Source organism: Phymastichus coffea, unplaced genomic scaffold, assembly GCF_024137745.1.
Source record: "Phymastichus coffea isolate CEN01 unplaced genomic scaffold, Cenicafe_Pcof_1.1 PCOF00010, whole genome shotgun sequence".
In the NCBI taxonomy this organism is placed as follows: Eukaryota; Metazoa; Arthropoda; class Insecta; order Hymenoptera; family Eulophidae; genus Phymastichus; species Phymastichus coffea.
In genome coordinates this window covers 1502134-1508606 of record NW_026706821.1, presented here as the reverse complement: position 1 = coordinate 1508606, position 6473 = coordinate 1502134, and the positions used below count along the sequence as shown (strand labels likewise).

Sequence of the window (6473 nt, the reverse complement as noted above, 5' to 3'; positions counted from 1 at the left end):
TATCTATATCTATTAATAGTTCAATTTTCATATTAGTATATTTTAACATCGCGTCCCATGTTAATCCAGGGGTAGTGTAATAATGAGCAGGATCGAGATCATATGCATTCTTACAGATGTGGCAGGGAATTTCGGGGGGTTTGACCGCGCTCCGAGTTCTTCCGCCACAAGGCCTGTTTGGCTCTACCCCCGATTATTTAGGGCGCCAGACCGTCGGCTGATTACGGCGATCGTCGGGGGTAAGGCCAGTCGGGTTGTCGCGTATCCCGGTCTGCCTAACGGCGACTGCGCAGAGTGGGCAGATGGGGGGATACGCGTTGTATCCGGGCTTCAGGCCTTTGGTGTCCAACTTTTCGATGCTAATTTCCTCCTTAATTAGAGTACGCCGGCAGCTCAGGTGATGACTCCTTAAGTCAGGTCGTGAGGACGTTCGAAATCGCGCGTATTTTACCTAACGAATAATCCGAAAATATAGCGAATTAATGAAATATGTATGTAACCGCTCGCGGCTGAAAATCGCTAGCATGCAACAGGGGTAGGTTATCAAGTAAGATATATATATAGATATAAGGATAACTAATCACTTTATTGATGCATTAGAATTTCTCACATACGAGGTCGGAATAAATATGGTCGGTAAAATTCTGAATTTTCATTAATCCCTAAAGATACAATTTAAACGGTTCCTAAAATGGCGGAAAGGTCAGCGCGAGTAACAAATCGCAATTTTCTTTTATAAGACCTAACGCTCAAATTCGGTTTGCGAAATGGCGGAAAGGTCAGCACAACTAATTAGTCAAAAACAATTTAATTCAATTGAACCTACGTTTGTACTAAGTAACTAACGAAGGGTCAGCGCGAATACTAAATTGTAATTTTCTTTTGTAAGACGAAACTTAATGAACGTTGACGAAAGGTCAGCGCGAATACCAAGTAGCGATTTTCTTTCATAAAACGAACACTTAATAAAAGTCGACGAAAGGTCAGCGCGAATATTAAGTCGCGATTTCTCTCGTAACCGAACACTCAATTTATTTTCACGGAATGGCGGACAGGTCAGCACGATCCGGTAGGCACCGGCGTCGACGGATCCACGCGTCGCGACGACCTACAGCACCGAACTATTGATCCCCGCACTCCGCGATTAATTAAAAATGAGCGGCATTTTGCCTACTTACAAATTCTCCGTGCGATACTGGCAAACAAAATTGGCAACAGGGAGTCTAAGAGGCGTCTAGCGCTAAAGGTTCGACAGCGAAAAATTAGCTAACAGAGGCTCCTTCTCTCCAGATATCCAATGGCGAAATATCTGAGGCGTCTAGCGCTAATAATCTGATAGCGAGATTAGCTAATAGAGAGAGGCTCCTTCCTTGCGGATATCCAGTGGCAAAATGGACGAGAATCGGCTTCTCGCGGTCAAAGATCGTTTCTCTTCTCCTCTTTCCGAGAAGAAATGTTATTATTGGTCGGTATGCTAATTCGGATATCGGTAGCGCCCTCCGAATTTTTATCATTGGTCCGTATGTAAATTAGAATAATACAGCGCCCTCTTTAACTCTCCTACTTTCGTCGTTATTTACTCTCTCTCACCCCCCCCCCCACTAAGGTATCTATCATTAATTGTCGGAAAAGATCTACCCCTACTCTTATCTATTCGTCTATGCGGACGGAAATCAAATTTTATTCTAATTTGCCTATTGGTCGTGACGTCACTAGCGAATTTTGTCAGATGTTCGAATTCGGTTAGTTAAATTATCATTTAAACCTAAAGGGGGTAGTTGTCGCTCGCCCTCATAATAGGGGTGTCAGTCGCGTGCGAATTTTACAATTCTATATTTGTTTCGTGTTCATCATTTTCAATTTATAATTTTAATTTTAATATCGGAGATACGTATATAATATACGCCGTTTCATTTGTAGCGCCCTCATCTTCGCATTTACATATTATTCTATTATTTTATATCGTCTGTCTCGCTCGCTCTTATTTCGTCTACTTCGCTCGCTCTGTCTCGCTCGCTCTGTCTCAGTCTGTCTCGCTCGCTCTTGTTTAGTCTGCTTCGCTCGCTCTGTCTCGCTCGCTCTGTCTCAGTCTGTCTCGCTCGCTCGCTCTCAGTTTATATCGGCGCTTCAAAATGGCCGCTCAGTTTCTCGCGCGTACGCCTCGTGTTGGAGTGCCTCCTGGGGCGCTCCCGTGTCGGTTCTGTGGTGTTGTTCCGGGTGTTTGTGTGTGTGGTCGCTGATTTTCGTGTGTGTGGCGCTCAGGATGTCGCCGATGGTGTTCGGCAGCCCGACACAGCTGATTGCCGGCTGCCACTTCATCGGCGATTTTCTGCTCGCCCCAGGAGTGTCAGTGCCTCGTGAGTGTTCGTGTTAGTGTCTTGGAGTGTAACGGATCTGCATGTGTCATCAACATGCATCTCCGTTGCATTTCCCAGTCAGGTTTTGCATTTTTCTTTTGCCGGCCGGCAACACATGGTCGGGAGTGTCTGTGAGTGAGTGTGTGCGTGCGCTCTCTTTTTCTGTGGTGCGCTCCTTTTTTTTCTGCTCTTTGAGCATCCGTCGGATCGCGTTGGGCAAGTTTGTTTCGCCCATATCTCCGGCGTAGTCATTCGGACATGGAATAGAATAATTGTTCGGTATAGGGCGTGTTTAGCTTTATTTTAAACAACCGGTTACGGGGCGGCAAGGGACGGGGGTGGCCTTTCCGAGGTGTTGCAAATAATGCAGCACCCAGGAAAGGCCTTGTAATGTGCCACATTACACAGATTGATCGAACATTCTCAAAAATATCAGCTAGTAAAAGTACATCAGTTTTCAGATAGAGATCAGAATACATTCCTAAATCTATTTTCTTCCAAATACTACCGAAAATATTCCATACGTTTTGAGCATGCTTATATTCTTCAGTAGGAATATCACTATCGGTCAATTAACTATGAAATTTTACAATAGATGGTAACTCTGTCTCAGTTAGTCTATTTAAATTTTGTATGTATTCACATGGGAAAACTCCTTTTCTTTTGAGTAAATTAATCTGTTCTAAAGTGTAATTATCTTTCTGAAATTCTCTCTGTACAATATCTAGCTAAGATAAATAATATGCTAATTTATCTAGAGATGTAGGTATAAATCGAAAGGAATCAATGAAACGAAAGCTGATTCGACTGTTTGCAACTTCTTTTGTGAAGGATATGTATCGCTCCTTGTTTTAAGCGAGAACAGAGATCTTTCCTTCAAATTCCGAGTTAGTAGCAATTTCTGTTATAATAAAATGTGAGTCATAGCCTGTAAAGTTATGAAATACGCCTGGTATGAAAGCAGCATTTTTATAATTCAAATTGCAATGATTGTGAGCTGCACCTCTAAATTTTCCTGTTAAATGACAATGATCAGGAACTCGTTTTTGGTTATCTTGAAAATATTGGATGCAAATATGACATCTTCTTGCCGTTTTGAATGTCTGTTTATTAATAATGATAAATCCATTTTTATTGCATTATTATATATCTTTTCAAACTCAATCACTAGGGACTTAAATTGCTTTATAAACCATAATGCTGGTGATTCGTCTTCATTTAATTTTTTTCTATATGACTTATACGAGTATATCGACTTACTATCATCATAACGGCATTTTACATATAATCCAATGCTATAGGCTTCATGTTCTTGGAAACTATGTCTCTTAACATTGAGATTTCTATTCGGATCTTCTATAGGTTTTAACAGACATTCAAAATCAGCGTATATAATAAATGGAACTTCCTCTTTATGCTTAAAATTTTTAAACTCTAAAGTAGCATCGTTAGGTAAATTAATCCGACACTTATTTATTTTGGAACAGTCAACTTCATGAGATTTCAAATTTTCCTCGTTAGTAAAATAATGAAGGCAACGTTCGGAAAGATAAATTTTTTCAGTATGTTGAGTAATTTGTCTACGAAGGAGAGCAGATAAAGTTTTAATCCATACGTAGTGAGTTTCTAATTTGAATTTTTCATCATCTATTGATATTTGTGGTCTATTAGTATCATTTTCATCAATATATTCGTTTTGTATTAAGAGTAAGTTCACATGTTTAGTTTGTTTTAATTTCGTTATATAGCACGGTAAGACTTCATATTTCGATCCATATTTTTTTAGTATATATAAATTTACACTTATATTATTCAATTTTTCAAATTTAGGTATACTTTTTATTTTTACAGGGAAGCTTATACCATCAAAATTCAGTTCATTCACATAGGGCTTGTACTTAATTACTCTGTTTGGATTTCTTTCAACTAGATGAAGGCATGAAAGTATAGCCTATTTAAGGGGGGAGCCTGCTTTAGAGGCGTCAAAAAATCGATTTTTTCGAGAATTTTTTGGGGGAGGAATGAAATATCCGATTGGAATGAAACTTTCAGGGTTTCTTATAACATGTTTCAAGAGTCTTCTTAAATTTTTTTATTAAAATACAGATCATATTGTGGCTCGTAGAAGCATTCGGCCGAGGCGCCTCCACTCTGTAGTTGTCGTGCGGCGGGAAAAATGCAGATCGCAATTTTCATCTGAAACAAAAAATCAGATAAAATTTCCATTCTCCAATAGTGTAGTTTCTAGGTAAACCAAGAAAATTAAAAAAAAAGTGAAAATTGAACAATGTATCGCTAAATGAACAAAAAATTAATTTTTTTTGAAAAAAAAATTCACTTTAGATTGTTTAAAAAGTTAGTTAATCTTAACTTTCTTAAGTTTTTTTAGGTTAAGCTTGAATAAAATTCAATTCCAAATAAAACCCACTTTGTCTCGTTTCGATAAGACGATTAGATTTTTCCCTATCTTTCCCGCTAATTAGGAAAAATCGTAAACATGCAAAACCGAGAAATCGCGCGTCAAAGTTTTCGTATATAAAAAAACGTAATTTTATTGAACTTACCACGTAACTATGCTAATCGGCGATTCCTGGTCCATACATTTGTTCTTCAGACTGTTCGTAAAAATGATTTTCGCCGAGATTTTCGAGTCTACGAGCTGTTCTGGCCTCTTTGCTCGCGAGTAGATTGAGTCTGTTTTCTCGGGCGATGCGCTCTTAGTCGGCTTGCCGACAGAAATTCATGCATTGTTGTCCAATTTTCAAGTCTAATATCTGCATTGTTTGTAATACTGCACTGTAGCCTTCATTGAACATTCCTCCAGCGATGTAGGTAGCAATCTTGACAATTTTAATGCCTGAGTGAAGGTGTTTAGGTGTCATGCGCTACACAGTGGAATTTAACGACTCGTTCGCATTTTGTGTGTCCACCCAAACATTTCGTTAGCAGATCGTCGTTAGATAACTCCTCGTACACAGGACGAATGTGCTTCTCAGCCTCTTCGTCGATGACACGTGGCAAATGTTGAAAATCAGCCAGTTTATTTGCTGCCTCGGCTTTGCGCCACTCACACCAACTGTCGGCGCCTTCTGGGCAATGGTCGTGGCGAGGTAATTCATCCGTCGAGCAATAGTGATCGAGTGTCGCCATTATAGCGTTTTTCATGTCTTCCACAGAATTCAAGTTTCTTCGAATGGCCAGACCGTAGTAAATGGTTAATTTTCTTATTAAAGTCTCGGTGAGCCGCTTCTTTCCATCGAGCTTTTCTTGTTTTTTTTTGTTTCGGAGACGAGTACCCATGCGCTTTTGGACATGTCCCACGCACTCGTTTTTTGTCACTGTGAGCTCCGGGCCGTATGGATTACTGTTCAGAATGCCAAAAAATGTTTTGGAATCGCCGTCACCAATGTAATTACTCTACTTTACTCCGAATTTCTCGATGGATCTCAAGAACATTGTCATTATCGAATCAACTTCCATTTTTCCGGACGAGTCGGCGTGATTCGAAGAACAATTTTCCTTATGGTTTTGATACCATTCTTCAAACTCATCGTCGTCCGATGTATTCTTCTTGAGAGGACAAGTATGACAATATCCACTTTTAACGATGAGATCGATCACTTTGCCACTGTAGTACCCGATAAGTGTAGTTACACCGTATAATGAAGTAAAGCCACGTTTTTTCCAAGATCTATTGCCCGAAACTTTCAAATGGTCAGCTGGTCTTCCATTTTTAACGTTAAGTTCTTTTTCCTCTGCGACGGCTTTTTTGCAGGCGCTGTCAAACATTTTTTTCGACGCTGAATACATGTGCTGCACGATTTGATCATACGTCGATTTAGCTAAGCCTGGTGATATGTCCATAAGACCACAACAAAATGTTAATGCCTTCTCGTGCGACACCCAAAAGCCTCATTACGAGCACAATTCTTCGATTGATTTCGTAGCCAGTGTTGACCAATGGTCCAGATTGAATTTCTCGTTTACCGCATTTGCACGCTAAAACGATTTTGAATCCAAGACCTCGATAGCCGCTTTCGGTAAAAGTTATTCGCTGCTTACACGAATTGCAAATAACTATTTCGAAAATTGCTAAAAATACAGAGACAAACTCAA

The 6473-nt window shown here is 39.8% G+C and overlaps 1 pseudogene; it reads right to left on the bottom strand.

Moving 5' to 3' along the window:
* Positions 1–4933: 4933 nt before the first annotated feature.
* On the bottom strand, positions 4934–5522 carry LOC131671720 (uncharacterized; annotated as a pseudogene).
* Positions 5523–6473: the final 951 nt, after the last annotated feature.